Here is a 20,121-nt window from a genome sequence, read left to right on the forward strand (position 1 = left end):
GCGACGGGCCCGCGCCTCAGCCGCGCTCACAGCGGCCCTGCCTCCATCGTGCCCGCTCGTCGCCGTCCTTGCCCGGCCCCACGAGCGCACGCCCCCTGCCTCCCTGCGTTGCCGGCACCCCACCGTGCCCCGCCAGTCCTGCCCCGCGGTTGGCCTGGGCGGGTGCCGTATCAGGCACCCACGCGCCTGTGCCCGCATCGGCCCCCTGGGCAAATGACATGTGGGGCCCAGCCCCCACAGAACGTTTTTGTTAAAAAAAAGAGAAGAATTTTAAAAACATATATATATAATAAATAATAAATAAATAAATAAATAACTTAATTAATTATGTTTAATTAACCTAGTTAACTAACTAACCTAATTAACTCTGTTTAATTAAACTTGTTAATTAAACAGTCATTGACATGCGGGACCCACACGTCAGTTTGACCCCGTCAACTCTGTTGACTACTGACATCAGCATGACATCATGCTGATGTCATTATTCCATTTTCGAATTAATTTAAATAACTAATTAAATTCCAGAAATTAATAAAATCTTTAGAAAATCATAACTTTTAATCCGTAACTCGGATTAAATTATTTTCAACATGAAAGTTGCTCAGAACGACGAGACGAATCCGGTTACACCGTCCGTTCGTCCGCCACACACCCCTAACCTATTGAACCCGCAACTTTCCCCCTCCGGCTCCTCTGCCCGAAAACACGGAACACCGGGGATATTTTCCCGAATGTTTCCCCCCTTAACCGGTACCACCTCATACCACGCTAGGGCACGCCTGGCATCGTTACTTGTCTTGTCATGCATCGATATGCATCTGTTGACATGGTATTCATTGTTTCTTCCCCCCTCTTCTCTCTGGTAGACTACGAGACCGACGCTGCTGCTGCCCAGTTCGACTACGGAGTTGACGACCCCTCTCTCTTGCCAGAGCAACCAGGCAAGACCCCCCCTTGATCACCAGATATCGCCTATTCTACTCTATACTGCTTGCACTAGAGTAGTGTAGCATGTTACTGCTTTCTGTTATACCTATCCTGATGCATAGCCTGTCCTTGATACTACTGTTGTTACCTTTACCTGCAATCCTATATGCTTAGTATAGGATGCTAGTATATTCATCTGTGGCCCTACATTCTTGTCCGTCAGCTGTGCTATACTATCGGGCCGTGATCACTCGGGAGGTGATCACGGGTATATACAATATACTTTATACATGATACATGTGGAGACTAAAGTCGGGTCGGCTGGTGAAGCACCCGCGAGTGGATCTTTGTGGCGGAGCGACAGGGCAGGTTGAGACCGCCTAGGAGAGAGGTGGGCCTGGCCCTGTTCGGCGTTCGCGGATACTTAACACGCTTAACGAGATCTTGGTATTTGATCTGAGTTGGCTACGAGCCTATACGCACTAACCATCTACGTGGGAGTAGTTATGGGTATCCCGGCGTCGTGGTATCAGCCGAAGCACTTCAGACGTCAGCGACGGAGCGGCGCGCGCCGAATTGGACTGGAACGCCACTAGGCTAGGTCTGCTTTCGGCCGCCCACGCAACTTGCAGGTGTGCTCAGGGCGATGGGCCCAGACCCCTGCGCGCTTAGGTTTAGACCGGCGTGCTGGCCTCTCTGTTGAGCCTAGGTGGGGCTGCGACGTGTTGATCTTCCGAGGCCGGGCATGACCCAGGAAAGTGTGTCCGGCCAAATGGGATCAAGCGTGCTGTGTAAGTTGGTGCACCCCTGCAGGGAAGTTAATCTATTCGAATAGCCGTGATCTTTGGTAACAGGACGACTTGGAGTTGTACCTTGACCTTATGACAACTAGAACCGGATACTTAATAAAACACACCCTTCCAAGTTCCACAGACAACCCGGTGATCGCTTTTCCACAGGGCGACGAGGAGAGGATCGCCGGGTAGGATTATGCTATGCGATGCTACTGGAGATGCTACTTGGAGATGCTACTTGGAGATGCTACTTGGAGGACTTCAATCTACTCTCTTCTACGTGCTGCGAGACGGAGGCTGCCAGAAGCATAGTCTTCGATAAGACTAGCTATCCCCCTCTTATTCTGGCATTCTGCAGTTCAGTCCACTGATATGGCCCTTTACACATATACCCTTGCATATGTAGTGTAGCTCCTTACTTGCGAGTACTTTGGATGAGTACTCACGGTTGCTTTCTCCCCCCTTTTTCCCCTTTCCTTTCTTTCTGGTTGTCGCAACCAGATGCTGGAGTCCAGGAGCCAGACGCCACCGTCGACGACGACCACTACACCGGAGGTGCCTACTACTACGTGCAGCCCGCTGACGACGACCGGGAGTAGTTAGGAGGATCCCAGGCAGGAGGCCTGCGCCTCTTTCGATCTGTATCCCAGTTTGTGCTAACCATCTTATGGCAACTTGTTTAACTTATGTCTGTACTCAGATATTGTTGCTTCCGCTGACTCGTCTATGATCGAGCACTTGTATTCGAGCCCTCGAGGCCCCTGGCTTGTATTATGATGCTTGTATGACTTATTTATGTTTTAGAGTTGTGTTGTGATATCTTCCCGTGAGTCCCTGATTTTGATCGTACACATTTGCGTGCATGATTAGTGTACGATTGAATCGGGGGCGTCACAACCACACAAGAGTGCATCAAGATGCAACGAGATAAGATACGCACTCAAGGCAAAAGCTTTCACGGAGCCACCAAAGAAATAACATAAGAAAAACAAGGTGGACGAGAAAGAAAGGATATCAACTAGATATGCAACTTTTCTCAAGTGTATAAGATTCTAGGTAGACGAACTTATGATGATATATATCTACAAAGAAGGATGTACACCCGAAATAGTTACAACACGAGGAACAAGATATCCACAAGGAAATCATAAATATACCAATAAGATATTTGCTTGGAAGCATAGCACATGGCTAGATATGGTCTTATAGTATATAAATGAATTCCTACCACACACCCATCAAAGACATCACAACTAGCAACAAGACATCATTGTTGGGATGCTTTGAGAAAGGAAACAAGTATCACAAGATGGAATGAAAATCATGCTAAGATGCAACCTACACAAGGTTGATGCAAGAAATGTGTGCATGAAGTATATGAAGATACTTGTTACCGAGATAACATTGGAAGGATGTAGTAGATACCAATTGAAGGTACAAAGTAGTTCATTGATCATCCTAGCTTGACTCCAATAAGCACATGGTGACAACACCTTCCTTGTGAGTGAGCCGAGCATCCAATGCATCTCCACTTGTTCCTAGAACAACAACACAAACAAAATGGTACCCAAACTCATTGGGACCAAAGAGTTAGAGAACCAACAATACATAGGACAAACTCCACATAAATATGTGCACATAGATACGAAAATGAATTTCATGCACATCTCATCCAATTTGAGACTTGGTGGAGTTTCCCCTATATATTGGGTCAAATAAAGAAAACATGCCAAAGAAACTACAAGAAGTAAATATGCATGCTCAAGACTTTCAAGAACCGAGACCAAAAGACAAAGAAATACCAAGCGAAGAAAAGATACCAAATGAATAAATCATCACTTGGAGGATATCCATAAAAGATACATCAAGGAATGAGATATCCATTGATACACTCAAAAAGAAAGAGACATCAAACTCCCAAAAGAGAGGATGGTTCCAAACAAACCTAGCTCTCTACAAAGTTTCATGATGGCACAAAGTACAAAAACGAAAATGGCTTGCCTTCCACCAACACACACTTGATAAGGATTGCAAGATGAGTGTTTTATAGAAAATAGGATAGCTCCCCCAAGACTAGTGCATTATAGAGAATTTGCATTTGAATACAAAATGCACAAGGTGGGATCACCACTTTCACTATATCTAGAAAACACTAGACAAGATCAAGAAATACACAAGATCCACAAGTGGTATGGAAGACAAAGGGAGTTGATACAAACCTTGGCAAGAGAAAGGGCAAATAAAAAGCAAAAGCCAATGTAAAGATGATCAATAATTTCTACCACACATAAGTGAGTACCAATTGTCAAAAGACAAGAAGCATTTGGAAATAATTCCCGGTGGTAGATAACAAGGATATCCGACATCATCTTCACACCAAACAAAAAGCAAATTTCAACTTGTAGAGCTAACATGCCACCTAGGAACAAGATAATTTGCAATATCAACTCTAGATGACAATATCTCAAATGTACACATTTTCTAGGCTAGTAATATACAAGTAGCATATTACCCCCCCCCCCCATAATGTGATACCAATTAAAGATAGACAAGAGGCAATTAAAGGATCCAACAAGAGATAATTAATGGACTATTTAGAATTTGAATTTCTCATGAGAAGACATACCACATAGCGACTAGATAATCTGAAATATCAATACTAGATGGTATTACTCATGTACACACATATATAGAATTGTGAGGTGCACAAAGCACATCACTCCCCCATAATGGGATATTCCATTAATCTCTCACCAGAGCCAACTAAGATATGAACAAGATGCAAAAGGCTCAATGCATGACACACAAGTACATGATGTGCAAACCAACACACGCATACTTGATTGCACAAGATAATCAAGTTGGAAGGACAACATATACAAACACATGCAAGGAACAAAGCCAAACATGCAAAGGGGCAAGTAACTTTCAATGTAAATAATTTAAGCACGAGTTACCGCAAGGAGGAACATTGGATATAAGATAGAAACTTGATAATCCGAATGACTTGGCTTGAGACAATAAAAATGATGAAGTCCCCTTAATTCTTCATAATGTAGCCAAGTCTCCAATGACCTCCAACATCACCTATTGATCAAGTTTGAGCTTGTTGGTCCCCAACCAAGTTGGGTCCTAAGAGGTTAGTCACAATAGGCTTGGCTACCCAAATGGTTTTTTGCTTCAAACCACTTTGAGTACCAACAAACTTGGCAACCACATTGCCAACCTTATCCTTCCCAAGAGAATAGACATCATCAATAATAATTGGGTTGGATAAGTTACCACTAGTGCATGAAGAAGCGAGGTGACCTTTCTCGCGACATAGGTAGCAACGTCTACTCTTCACTTTCTTCTCACTTGATTTCTCAACTTGAGAAGCATTAGCTTGAGTCTTCTTGGGAAGAGGCCTTTCTTCAACTTGAGGTTGAGAATGAGAGTGAACTTGTGGCTGCTTCCCTTGTTGCTTGTCACTAATGGGCTTCTTCTTCAATGGGCAAGATCTAACATGATGCCCTTCTACTTTGCACTTGAAGCAAATAATCTTGGCCGAATTCTTGACTTATTCTTGGCCCTTCTTCTTGATCATCTTGGACTTCTTCTTCTTATTGGAGTTGAATCCAAGTCCACCTTTGTCATTGGGGGATTTTTGCACACTCAAGATATTGTTGAGTGTGGATTTCCCTTCATGACTCTTTTCCAAGTCTTTCTTCAAAGAAGTGACTTGGGCCTTGAGCTCTTTGATTTCCTCTACATGGTTAGTCTCAACACAAGTACTAGAGGAAGTATAAGCTTCATCGTTAGAGCAACAAGGCAAGAAAAGCAATTCATCACAAGATGTACCAACATTGTGAGTAGATGAATTACAAGGACTAGCACATGGCAAGATAGCATTTTGACTAGAAGTAGTGCTAGTATCCACATGAGGCTCACTAGATGTTACCTTAGCAAGCATGGACTCATGAGCTAATTTTAGCACATTATGGGATACTAGGAGATCATCAAGAGAGCTTGTGAGCTTTACATGATTTTCTTCCAACATTCCATAATTGGTAGATAGCAACTCAAGTTGAGCCCTTAGCTCAACATTCTCCTTTAATATGGATGCTTCACAAGAGATAGAGTTAGTAGCACAAGCATCATCATTAGCAACAAGAGGAGAAGACAACTTGGCAAGCTCTTTAGAATATGAAGCTTTAAGTTGAGCATGAGACTCGGTGAGTTTGATGAGCTCACTGTTAATGACCCTTGAGCCATTTTCGAGGTGCTCAAAGTCCTCAAGGAGTTTAGCATGCACAACTTCAAGCTCCTCATTTTTAGTTTCAAAATCATTGGCCACCTCAAGAGCTCTATCACGAGATTCCCTCACTCTAGATAATTCTAGAGCAAAAGTCTCCTCAAGAGATTCCTTGGTGGTTTGTTCAAGTTCAAGAGCTTGAGAGAGGTCCGCAATTTAATTTGCGTAATCACGCTCATAACCTTCCATTTTATCAATGGTGACCTCATGCTCCTCAAGACGAGATTCCAACTCGTCAATATACTTCTTGCCCTCAATGGCAATGGACATGATTTCCATGAAGTTGGAACGAGCAATTTTATTTTTATGAAGAGCTTTAAAAACTATTTCCCCCTTAATTTTTAAGGAGGCAACATTATCATTCTCTTCATCATTATCCTCATCATCATTAGCATCAACATCATCATCAAGAGACATATTGGGTTTCAAAGTAGGAGATACCTTTGAAGCCTTAGCCATAAGGCAAAAAGCAATAGATGATGATGTAGGATCCCTTGAAGCACCATTTAAAACCACATCTTGTTCCATGGAGTGTTGGGTTTCCTTTACATTGTTAGCACAACAACTCGAGAAAATAGATACATTTTTATCATGGCAACAAGGCATAGCAAGCATATCATCATGAGATTTATTCAAGCAATTTCTACATGATATGCAAGAACTATCAACACAAGCATGTGAGATATTTGGAGTGCTCGAAGTGCTAAAGTACAAAGATGGAACATTGCAACAAGATAGTGATGAAGAGTCATCAACGATAGGTACACTATCATCATTGCAATGACCAACACTACTCACCATAACATTACCTTGTGGCAATCCACATGTAGGTGAAGTAGAAGAAGTTGAGAAGACTATACAACCGGATGTGGAGGGGGAACAATCATCCCCACAAAACTTGGACACGCCATATTTATCTTGAAGCTTTGTCCACAACTCATGAGCATCCTGGAACGGCATGAGTTGAAATATAACTACATTGCTCAAAGCATCGAAAAGCACATTAGAAGCTTGAGCATCAAGATAAGAGTTTTTCTCATCCTCTAAAGATAATCTTTGGGGATCCTTCGGTGGAGAAAAACCCATATCTACAATTCGCTCTAAATTTGGGTCCATGACCCTAAAGAGATTAAGCACGCGAATTACCCAAACATCAAAATTTGTGCCATCGAAACTAAGAGTGTCAGAGAATCCTAATCCCCTAGTCGACATCCTTACTCTCTAGGCGGTTAAGCCCTAAAAAGAGAAACGAGGCTCTGATACCAATTGAAAGATCGTGGATGTCGCCTAGAGGGGGGGTGAATAGGCGTTTTAAAATAATTACGGTTTAGGCTTGAAGAAATGCGGAATAAACCTAGCGGTTAATTTGCCAAGCATAAAGCCTAAAACAACTAGGCTCACCTATGTGCACCAACAACTTATGCTAAGAAAGATAAGCAACTATGTGATAGCAAGATATATGACAAGAAACAATATGGCTATCACAAAGTAAAGTGCATAAGTAAAGGGCTCGGGTAAGAGATAACCGAGGCACGAGGAGACGATGATGTATCCCGAAGTTCACACCCTTGCGGATGCTAATCTCCGTTTGGAGCGGTGTGGAGGCACAATGCTCCCCAAGAAGCCACTAGGGCCACCGTAATCTCCTCACGCTCTCGCACAATGCAAGATGCCGTGATTCCACTAAGGAACCCTTGAGGGCGGTCACCGAACCCGTACAAATGGCAACCCTTGGGGGCGGTCACCGAACCCGTACACTTTGGCAACCCTTGGGGGCGGTCACCGGTACCTGTCAAATTACTCGGGGCGATCTCCACAACCTAATTGGAGACCCCAACGCTTGTCCGGAGCTTTGCACCACAATGATTGAGCTCCGAACACCAACAACCGTCTAGGGCGCCCAAGCACCCAAGAGGAACAAGCTCAAGGGTACCAAGCACCCAAGAGTAATAAGCTTCTCAACTTGTAACTTCCACGTATCACGTGGAGAACTCAAACCGATGCACCAAATGCAATGGCAAGGGCACACGGAGTGCCCAAGTCCTTCTCTCTCAAATCCCACCGAAGCAACTAATGCTAGGGAGGAAAATGAGAGGAAGAACAAGAAAGAGAACACCAAGAACTCCAAGATCTAGATCCAAGGGGTTCCCCTCACATAGAGGAGAAAGTGATTGGTGGAAATGTGGATCTAGATCTCCTCTCTCTTTTCCCTCAAAAACTAGCAAGAATCCATGGAGGGATTGAGAGTTAGCAAGATCGAAGAAGGTCAACAATGGGGGAAGAACACGAGCTCAAAAAGATTTAGTTCATTGGGAAGAAGACCCCCTTTTATAGGAGGGGGAAAATCCAACCGTTATCCCCCACTCAGCCCCGCAGAGAGCGGTACTACCGCGGAGGCAGGGCGGTACTACCGCTCATAAGCGGTACTACAGCTCCCCCTCAGCGGTACTGCCGCGCCAGAAGAAAAAGGGGCTGGGGCTGGGACCCAGAGCGGTACTACCGTGGAGGCAGGGCGGTACTACCACTAATAAGCGGTACTACCGCCACTACTACCGCAGCTAGTGCTGCAAAACCCGACACGAGAAAAAGCGCACTCGAGTCGAGGCGGTAGGAGCACGGAACCGCAACGGTACTACTGCTGAGACCATCAAGCGGTACTACCGCTCCGAGGAGCGGTACTACCGCTTAGTGAGCTTCAGCGCTACTACCGCTGTGGCCCGCGGTACTACCGCTGGGTCCCTGACAAAAACCACACGCAAGAAAACCAGAACTGCCATAACTTCTGCATATGAGCTCCGAATTGAGCAAACTCAAGCTTGTTGGAAACAAGACGACGAGTAGCATCAAAACAGCGACTGGTTATATTAAGAACATGCGGTGCCCCCATGTTTGGTTTTGGTAATTGATGACAATCTCTATGGACTAATGGTTGCCTTGAGTTATATTTGAAGGTTTTGTCCATAGGCTTTTCTTGGAGTTACCATACGGGAGGACATACAGATTCGGTTCTTCTCTGAAGACTCCAGAGAAGTTACCATACGAGAGGACCCCGGAGGAGAACGCGAAGATCGCGCGAACCGAAGTGGATGACTGGTTTCAAGGGTTGAAAGCAAAGAGACATCCACCTCCGGAGGAGAAGGTAGATCCGGTGAAAGTGAAGCGCACTCTAGCTGCCCTGGCAAAACCACCCAAGTCTCCGCCGAAAGGCAACTATGAGCGCATTATTGCAAAGACATGGGCCGAAGCGGAGCGGTCGGAAAGTACAGTCAGTGATCAAAGGCTGAAAGAACGAAGAGCGGCTGGGAAACAAATTGCCCAGCTCGGCAAACAAGCGAAGCAATCGTGCCCCCCCCCCTCAAGGTGCCTAGCGACATCGTCGATCCGAGGATGGTGCCCGGTTATGGCAATGTTGACAATTACCTGCCCGACGATGTACATTATGATCCCATGGAGGTGCAGATACACATATACGAGTACGGGAAGCCTCTCGTCAAAGATGAAAAATCTTTAACAATGATGATGCGAAGATTACATGATTGGTACTTGAAAATCTGCAGAGAGTCTGGGGGGAGGAGTACTTTGTATGCGAGAGTTAAACCGGAGCATGACCTCGTTGGAATTGAACTGTTGCCTATTCCATTTGAGGAGTTCTATCAGTTTTTCAATCAATTGGCCCTCGATAAAACAACGATCACCTGCTACTGTCTGTAAGTACTACTACTTCTGTCATTAAGTCTCTCTATATAGCTCATCTCTTTCATTGCATGTATTTATAATTATCCTCACTATATTATGCAGAATGAAGATCGCCGAATTGAAGAAAAGACAAATCGGTGATATTGGGTTCGTTAACACATATCTCATAGATGCAACTGAGGTTTAACATCGTCCCGGAGATACCGAGGCCAACTTGCTACGATCTTTCAAAAAAATGAAAACAAAGATATAATACTCTTTCCTTACAACTTCAAGTGAGTGTTACTGTCTTGTGCATATTCGGTTTCCCTTATATATTAGTCCAGGTTATAGTAATGTAATTGATGAGTTATGCATGCATGTGCAGTTTCCACTATATTGTTCTAGAGATTAGGCTTGAGCAGGGAGTAGTAATCGTCTTGGACTCTAAATGAAAAGATCCCCAGGAGTATGCGGACATGACTGAAATACTCAAGAAGTAAGTTAAATCGATCATTATCCACCATATCAGCAACTTTGTTCATTTCCTAATATCAAGTAATTGTTTTCTTTGTCCGGCAAGGTTTGGAGAAAATTCACCAGAAAAGTTCCGGGATTGCCGAAGGAGCTGGAATTTAGACACCCGAAAGTAAGTACTATAGTAGCATGTTCCGCGCATCTCCTAGTGATTCAAGCGCTAGTTTCATCAATACCATTTAGCATTCTTGCTTATCAGTTTGATTGACCTTTATTTCTTGTAAAGTGGTTGTGGCAGGAACAAGGGAATGATTTCTGTGGATACTACGTCTGCGAGTCCATCCGCCACACGACCTCTGTGCGGGGCGGGTACTCTGACGAACAATATGAAGTACGTAAATAACAACATTCACAATTTTATTTTATTACCATCATTTGTATTGAGTTTCATTCATTCATATATATATATATATATATATATATATATGTATTGACCCCCTTCTTCAAATTAGATGTTTCGAAAGCGGGATGAACTCCTAGCACCAGCTTGCATGCGAGCAATTCAAGAGGAATTGGCGGCATTCTTTCTTGACCAAGTGATCGCTGAAGACGGAGAATACTATGTGGACCATGAGTCCGTATGATTATATTTGTAAGAGATAATTATTGTATATATGTAGCCGGTAGTGTCGGATAGATATATGAGAACTTGTTGTTCGACCAATCTCTCGGAGAGAAGGAGAGGTGGTCGATATCACTTCTCTCTGTATGCATATATGTTCATGACGATCTTCTGTTTCCTTCGTTTGCTTACTAGCTAACTAGCGTGTCTAGTCCTCTCTATACGTATGTATAGTACGTAGCGTCGACCAAGCACGGACGTAAGAGAGGACACTTCTCTCTATTAATTATAGCTAGCTAACACAATATATGAAACACCTAAATTAACCCCCCAAAACCCCCAACCCCCCCCCCCTTCAAATGAAAAACAAAATCCCCAGCCATAGAAATGCTGACGCGTGGATGCCTATTGATCCCGGTTGGTGCCACCAACCGGGACCAAAGGGTCTACTGCCTGAGCTCTGCGCACTGCCCACGTGGAGGCCCATCAGTCTCGGTTCTGGATTGAACCGGGACTAAAAGGTCGGGGCATTAGTACCGACACTTTAGTCCCGGTTCAGGAACCGGGACTATAGACCCTTTTTCTACCAGTGATACGTCCGTGTGTGATAGAGAGAGGTTTGCCCGGCGTTTGTGTTGCCGGAGACTACTCGTCGTTCGTCGCCGGACCGAGTTTGTCCCTACACCAAGCTCTTCATTGACTGCAAGCTCTGACCGAACACCAACAGCGCCGTCCCCGCAGACCCAGTCGATCAGCCAGCGCCTGTGCAAAAGGCCGTGAGACTCTTTGGCGTCGACCTTCTGACGGTGCTGGTGTCCTTACCGGCGCCGGAGCAGGGGATGCCGAGGTGCAAGAGGGCCAGAGACTTGGTGAAGTCGCCGCCTCCGAAAGAGGCGTTCAAGAAGCAGTGCATAGAGCTGTCGGTCCATCTCTTCTCTCCAGCTAGGCGGCGGTTTTTCTCACATAATTCAGGTGGGAGAGCTAGCTTAATTAGTCCCTTGTTGGCATCTATCAACTTTGTTTGTTTATTTGCCATGTTGTTCATTCTCTGATGTATATCTTGACCTCCCAAAAGTGTATACTAATTAAGGAAGCCCTAGAAGTATCCTTGTCAAAAATTGAAGCATAGCTCATCAGTTTGATTGTAGCATAGCTCATCAGTTTCCTTGTCAAAAATTGAAGCATATCCTATTTGGTACTAGAAGTATCTAGGTATTTAGCATCCATTCTGACCTAGCTTTATTTTTGCGCCATTTTATACACTAGTATTTATATGTACACTGTGAGACGTGATGTGATTGTTGTGTAGCTAAACACACCAGGTGCATGCATGAGCTAATTAAGTTTGGAAAGAGAAAAAAGAAGCCGTGCAGTGCAGAGACAGTGTTATGGCAGGCAGGGATGGAGCGCGACCATGGCCGCATGCATGCATTCACACGCTAGAGACATCTGCTGCTGCAGATGATATGATAAACTTATCAGCAACAGAAGAGCTGCCTGTAGCGGGGGTTAATTAGACAAGACGCAGGGTGTTTTTTGTAAAAATGCAGGTGACGACCTGTCCGGCCAGCTGGCTGCCACTTGTCATGCTGTGATAGGCCGAGAACTAAATCATCACATCCAATGCAAGTTGGGGTATGATGAGGTTGCATTTTACAAGTTTGGGACTAAATCATCACATTCCATACAAGTTGGGGTACCTAGAGTGCTTTTACCTCCTAATATAAGTACCCAGTTGTTGCTTGTTGCATAATTTGTTCATATCGATCAGCGTGAGAAGAAACGGAAAAAATGGGCAAACGAATTGGCCGCATGTGCATCAGGGACTAATGCTGATGCATGTGCCTCCACAGACGGCCTCCTCTTTAGCAACCGAACGTCCTGTCTCCCTCTTGCCGGTGCCTTGGAATTTCGTGGCAGAGTCCAAAATCTCAATCTTGAAAAGATAAACCCGAGAAGATACTCGTGCCGATCGCCAACGGACGCGGCATCGTGTATGAGAGCAGCTAGCGCCCAACCCTAAGTGCGTGCGTGTGTAAGAAGCGTCGCCGGAAAAGAAAGGATGGCGATTCGTCGTCCTGGGCCGGGGCCGGGCAGATGGGGACGCAGCGGTACCTTGGCAAGCAAGGTTTTTTTTAGGTCAAAAAGGCTACGGGCTACGTCCCACGAATCTATTTCCATGACGCATTCGCGCTCTAGCTGCTAGGTCAGCTTGCGCCCAATCAATCCATCGTGCGTGCATGTGCATCCACACCATATTGCATCCTGCATCGATCTGCCTTGCTGGAAAGCTTCGACGTTGAGCACGTATGTTCTTTTTGAATGATGGAGAGATCGACTTGGCCGGTGTGGGGTTTGTGTAGAATAATGGTGGGAGGAGAGTTACTGGTGATGCATGCAACATACCAACAAGGATCCATGCGAGAGGACAAATTAAGGTGGCGGAGTCCAGTAGTCCACACTGATAGCTACGTAACGGGCAGGAGAAGATTAATACAGTATTGATCCATCCACCAGCTCTAGCTAAGTTGTCACGCGCCGAACTTACAAGCGTCATCTTGCTTGGAACTTTCATCCGGTCCGCCGTTGTTCACATCAATCAACCTGAGGATTTTTTTTTTGAATAAAAATCAAGCTGAGGATTAGAGAAGGAGACAAAAAAAAAGGAAAATATGAATTTGCCATTTGGCCGCATGAGCGCGCACTAGACTAGGGAGTAATTGTTGCATGCTTGCATCTTGGCCGACTTCAGCAGGTGCGCATCTTGGAATACTAGCTTCAACTTTATACGATTCCACACCTTGAAATTTCACGACGGGAGGAAAGATAGTCGCGGCCTTTTCACGCTTTGGAGAGGCCTACATACGCCATAGCATCCAGCGTATATCTCCGGCGAATCGACCGGCGGAAAAGACCGGCCCATACATCTCCACCGAGGACGAACGCGGCAACGTGCGCGCGCCGGCGCCGCGAGAGAAGCAAATCCCAACCCAACCCTGCCCCAAGTGGCCAAGTGCATGCGGGCGTCAGCAGTACGTGGAGCCTATGACGTACGCATTCCCGTTCGGGCTGGCGTCCAATGCCGATGTTTTTTTAGAAAAGCCATCATGACTAGCTTTATTAAAATTAAACAATGTTTACATCGTCTATGAGTATACTAACGATACAATCAGGAGGCTCGTCCAACCAACTGAAAGAAGATTTATTACAGAAACAAAAATTAGCTAGTGCATGAGCTGCTTGTTTTTTTTTTGCGGATAAACTTATAATACTCAAGCATCAAACGTACAATCCTGCTTACATAAATCGATGATCTCTTGGGGTCCTGATCTCAACCAGACAACAGTTCTACTCTCAGTTCTAGCAAAACTAGCTAAAAAAATCACTAACTAAATTTTGACCACGCTTGATATGAACAATACTAGTCGTTCGAAGAGACTTCAAGTACTTTATCTCTGCCACCAAAGACGCGTAGATTGACCTGTCAATGTCCTTGTCCCTCAACATGTTCACCGCTATAAGTGAATCCATCTCGATACAAACTGGAATTTCCGTCCGTTGAATAGCAATGGATAAACCCTCCATGCATGCGCATAATTCAGCTTCAAGGGTATCTCGGCATGAAAATAACTCCCTGCAAGATGAGTAAATATTGTTGCCTAGATTATCGCGAAGCACCATACCAGCACCAGCCCTTCCATCATTAGTCCAGGAACCATCCGTATTGAGCTTCACCCAACCCTCGGGAGGAGGAAGCCACTTAACAGGAGGCACAATTCTTGATATTTCATGTGGCCTATTTACCGTTGGATCATAAGATATCACCGCTTTACCTTTCACCGGATCACAATTAGAATTTTGAGCTATAGCAATTAACGACTCAAGGTAGCTGCATAAATACCGGCGCGAAGCATCCATTGGTGTTGGAATTTTCTTATGTACCAACTCATTCCGATTATGCCAACATCTCCATAAAGTGAATAATAACATAGCTCACTCAATATCTCCCAAAGGATACAAAACCTCCAGCAGCCATTCTACACCCGTGTTAGACACCTCCTTTAATTTCGACATGCGCCAGACCTCACTCATCCATTCCCAGAGTTGCACTGCAAGTGGGCATCGACACAGGGCATGAAAACTGTCTTCAGGCTCAGTTGCACACACCGGACAGAAACTTGTTACCTTTAATCCACGCTTGTTTTTATTCTGCCATGTAGGAAGTGAATCAACAACAACTCTCCATGCAAAATTCTTAACTGTGGGCGGTACATTTGTTCCCCATATTAGCTTCCAGCAAGCTTGTCATCCATCCGACGCATAACTCGATGCTTGGGCAGTCGCCCTGCATGACTCCTCAAAAGCCATGTCATATGCAGACTTAACTGAAAATGTACCAAGTTTGCCTGGTCCCCAAGCCAACACATCATCTCCCTGCCTCGGCGATGCACGTATTTTCAAAATTTCCACGACATCACATGGCAAGAATATCGTCTGTAGAAGTTCAACATTCCATGAACCATTGACATTTAGGAGCTGTGAGACATACCTCATACGACATCTACCTTGAGCTGAAATTGGCTTGAAGGAAAAGGGCCTTGGAATCCAATTGTCACGCCATATACGGACACTCTGTCCATTACCAATCCTCCATATCAACCCTTTCTTAAGCAGGTCTAGGCCATGAGATATTGTTGTCCAAGAGGAGGATGCATTCCCGGAAAAAACAGTATCCTCCAACTTCCCATGTGGGTAATAGCGTGCTTTAAGAAATTTAGCACACAAGCTATCTGGCTTTGTAATTAATCTCCACGCCTGACGAGCTAAAAGTGCTTGATTAAAAATACGAAACTCACGAAAACCAGCACCTCCCTTACACTTTGGTTGTTGTAACTTTGACCATGCCCTCCAGTGTACCTTTCTCTTTCCTTTAGAAGCTCCCCAATAGAAATTCCGAACCATATTGGTTAGATCATCGCAGTCAGAAAAGGGAAGCTTAAATACACCCATGATATATGTGGGCAACACCTGTGCAACGGACTTAATTAGTACTTCTCTCCCAGGTTGCGCCAAATGGCCATCTCCCCACTGAATTAACCTTTTCAAAAGTTGGGCCTGCAAATTCTGAAACTTTCCCTTTGACATACGTCCATCCGGTAGCCGAAGCATATGGATCAAGACAAGTCTTCACCCGTTCCGCCTACTCACGAGATGCCTTAAAAATAGAAGTGTATCATCTGCAAATAAAAGGTGTGATATACCTGGCGCCCTTCTGCAAATTTTGACTGGCATAATATTCTCTGTATCCACCCTATTCCTCAAGATTGCAGACAGGCCATCAGCAACCAACAAAAATAAGAACGGGGAGAGTGGATCACCTTGCCGTAGCCCACGCGACGGTGCAAATGAATCCAAGGGTGTCCCATTTAATTTAACAGAGTACTGCACCGATGTGACACAGGTCTTAATCCAGTCAACCCATCGATGTGCAAACCCCAACTTTTGCATCATTTGCTTCAAGAAGTTCCAATCTACCCTATCATACGCCTTTGACAGGTCCAGTTTATAGGCACAAAAACTCTTTGATGGATCTTTTTCCTGTTTAATGTAATGTATACATTCAAAAGCAACCAGAGCATTATGCGTAATCATTCTCCCAGAAATAAAGGCACTCTGCTCTGGGGAGATGATATCATCCAATAGAGGACGTAATCTATTCACAAGGCACTTAGAGACTACCTTGTAAATAACATTGCATAGACTAATGGGACGAAAATCAGAGACCTTCTTTGGATTTGTAATTTTGGGGATAAGCACAATGGAGGTCTCATTAACTCCTTCAGGCATCACATTTGTCCTGAAAAATTCTTTTACTGCCCTGATAATTCCATCTTTCAGAGTGTCCTAATTCCGTTGAAAAAATCTTGCAGGAAAACCATCAGGACCAGGAGCCTTTAAAGGACCAATTTGGAATAGAGCATCTAAAATTTCCCGGTCAGAGAAATCAATACAAAGTTTTGCATTGTCATCACTTGATATAACCGAATGAACCAAGTCCATAACATGATTAGGGTCAAGGTTCGGATCCACAGCAAAAATATTCTTGAAATATGAGGATACTAAATCACCCATAACTTTAGGGTCCGTGTGAACATTACCATCATCGTCATGAAGTTGACTTATTCTATTTTTCGGAGCTCGCCAAACTGCCTTGCTTTGAAAATACCTTGTATTTCTATCCCCCTCTTTCAAGCATGTAATGCGCGATCTCTGTAGCCAAATCATCTCCTCTTTATATAGTAAATCATTCAGTTTATCCGAAACAACTCGAATTTCTTGACGGTCTGCATTCATATTCATTAGTTCCTCTAGCCTTGACCTGGTCTTTTTAATTTCCTTGGTAATATTACCAAATTTCTTTTGACTCCAACTCCGTAGGGCAGTCATAGTATTTCGAAGAGCAGTACTCACCTGACCCAAATCCTCCATAACACCCAAGGATGCCCACACTTTGTTGATCACGTCGGGGAGGCCCGCATCCCTCTCCCAGAAAATTTCATAACGACGACCAGTAGTTTTAGGAACATGTGAATCAGCCTTGCCTTTGAGCAGCAAGGGCACATGGTTAGATCCTGGTGAAACAAGATGATGCACCGTGTGAAAAGCAAACAAGTTCCTCCAAGAATTTGATGCAACCGCTCGATCAAGACGAACTCTCACATTTGCCGATCCAAAACGAAAATTATCACAGGTATATGGAACACCTACAAACCCAAGATCAATTAACTCACATAACATAAGAGCATCTCTAAAAGCTATCATTTGTGGTTCAGGCCTGGGTGTGAGAGAAAAATGCTCAAAGCCCCACATTGCTTCATTAAAATCGCCAATAACAAGCCAAGGCAAATCAGACACCGCTCTTAGACCCTGCAATTTTTCCCACATATGTTGACGGTTTTCGACTCTTGGCTCTCCATAAATACCAGTTAGTCGTCACTGTTCACCATTAGCATCTGTTCTGACAGCAACATCAATATATCGGTCATCTTTTCCTAGTAATATAACTTGACATGATTCATGCCAGTATAAAGCCAAACCACCACTCATACCATTACTGTCAACACCTTCATAGCCCTGAAGACCAAGGCGTCTTCTAATCTTTCTCATCTTACTTGCTTTTTGCCTAGTCTCACATAGAAAAACAAAATTGGGGGAATGCGACTGCACCATCGTCGCGAGATCTTGAACTGTCCGGGAGTCCCCCCCCGGCGGTTCCAACTTAAGGCATTCATTGATCTTGGCGGCGCCCCTCCATGGAGCCCGCCAAATCAATATTATTTTGACTCGCCAAATTCCCAACATCTCCCCTCAATTTCTTGTTTGCGTTTTGTTGTGGTGTGCTACGAGCTACTAGATCAGCTTCCTCTTGTGCATTAATCTGTAAGTCAGCATCCTTCTCAGAAGGGTACATGAGCTGTGCAAATTTATCACCTTCAACACTGATCGGCACAATGGCCATATTTCTGGCAGTAGGCGCCACAAGTACATCATCAGCAGTCCTCTTCCCGTACACATTCAGTAGCTCGTTCTTGGCATCTTGGCTTGATTGTGATTACAAGAACGATAACAATGCTTAAAAATGACCTTCCCGGTCAAGGAACTAGTATCCACGCATTCCGCGAAGATTGCCGCCGCTGAGTCCCACCATCTAGTTTGACCATTACAAAAGTTAATAACCTGTAGGGAGTCTGATTCCACTTCCAACCGATTGAATCCAAGAGAATTAGCAAAAACTAGACCGTCTCTCATTGCCAAAGCTTCTGTAGTGATCACATCTGCAGCAAAAGGGATAAATTTGCATTGTGCCGCCACAAAGTTTCCTCTAACATCCCGTAGTATGGCCGCTATAGCCCCAACACTCTGATGATTGAGGGTCTGGCTTACTCCATTTTGCTTCAGGAAAATTTAATAAATTTAATAAATTGAGGGTCTGGCTTACTCCATTTTGCTTCAGGAAAGCTAGGGGTGAGTGATGACACCCTCTGATGATTGCTCGCAATGGATAGCACTGACAATGCCCATTTCCACTGTGGTGGAACCAATTCATTATGTGTTATTAGTCTTCTGATCCATCATAGGTACCAACCTCCCACGGCAATAACCTGTTTGAAGTTCAAAGATGGATGCATAGCTACTTGTTGATCCCGCAGTGAGAGTATATATTCAAAGATGGCTTAACCTGATCTGTCAACATGTATCGCTTGGTCAGATATGAGTTAACCCAAGATGGGACCACAAGGATCGTGCATTAGTGCACAAGGACCACAATGTCCTCCGAATCCATTTCCTTGCCAACAAATGCACGACCCTTGCTAGATGAGCTCTTCTTGTGTGATGAAGACTTTGACAAAGACTTAGAAGAAGACTTTGAGGATTTCTTCTATTTCTTGTCATCATAATCATATTCCTTACTCTTCTTCTTCTTGTTGTTCTCATTGTCCCATTGAGGACATTCAGAGATGTAGTGACCAGGTTTCTTGCACTTGTGACATGTTCTTTCTTGTAGTCACGAGAGGAAGCTTCATCAATTCTTGAGCTGGATCTTGAAGACTGTCTGGAGCCTTTCTTCCTAGTGAACCATTGGAACTTCTTCACGAGCATGGCAAGCTCCTTTCCAATGTCTTTAGGATCCTCAGAACTGCAGTCAGATTCTTCTTCAGATGATGAAATAGCCTTTGCCTTCAAGGCGCGAGCTCGGCCATAGTCGGAACCATAGATGTATCGTTTCTCAGATAGCTGGAATTCATGTGTGTTGAGCCTCTCAAGTATGTCAGATGGATCGAGAGTCTTGAAGTCAAGGCGTTCTTGAATCATCAGGGCCAAGGTGTCAAATGAGCTGTCGAGTGATCTTTGAAGGAAATATGCCCTAGAGGCAATAATAAAGTTATTATTTATTTCCTTATATCATGATAAATGTTTATTATTCATGCTAGAATTGTATTAAACGGAAACATAAAACATGTGTGAATACATAGACAAACAGAATGTCACTAGTATGCCTCTACTTGACTAGCTCGTTGATCAAAGATGGTTAAGTTTCCTAACCATAGACATGAGTTGTCATTTGATTAACAGGATCACATCATTAGGAGAATGATGTGATTGACTTGACCCATTCCGTTTGCTTAGCACTTGATCGTTTAGTTTGTTGCTATTGCTTTCTTCATGACTTATACATGTTCCTATGACTATGAGATTATGCAACTCCCGTTTACCGGAGGAACACTTTGTGTGCCACCAAATGTCACAACGTAATTGGGTTATTATAAAGG

General features: G+C 44.2%; 1 pseudogene; it reads left to right on the forward strand.

The window, feature by feature from the left end:
- The window catches only part of LOC123038206 (AP2/ERF and B3 domain-containing protein Os01g0693400-like), a 23,417-nt pseudogene extending 11,185 nt beyond the window's left edge, over positions 1 to 12,232 (forward strand).
- Positions 12,233 to 20,121: the final 7,889 nt, after the last annotated feature.

Source organism: Triticum aestivum, chromosome 2A (assembly GCF_018294505.1).
Source record: "Triticum aestivum cultivar Chinese Spring chromosome 2A, IWGSC CS RefSeq v2.1, whole genome shotgun sequence".
Taxonomy (NCBI): Eukaryota; Viridiplantae; Streptophyta; class Magnoliopsida; order Poales; family Poaceae; genus Triticum; species Triticum aestivum.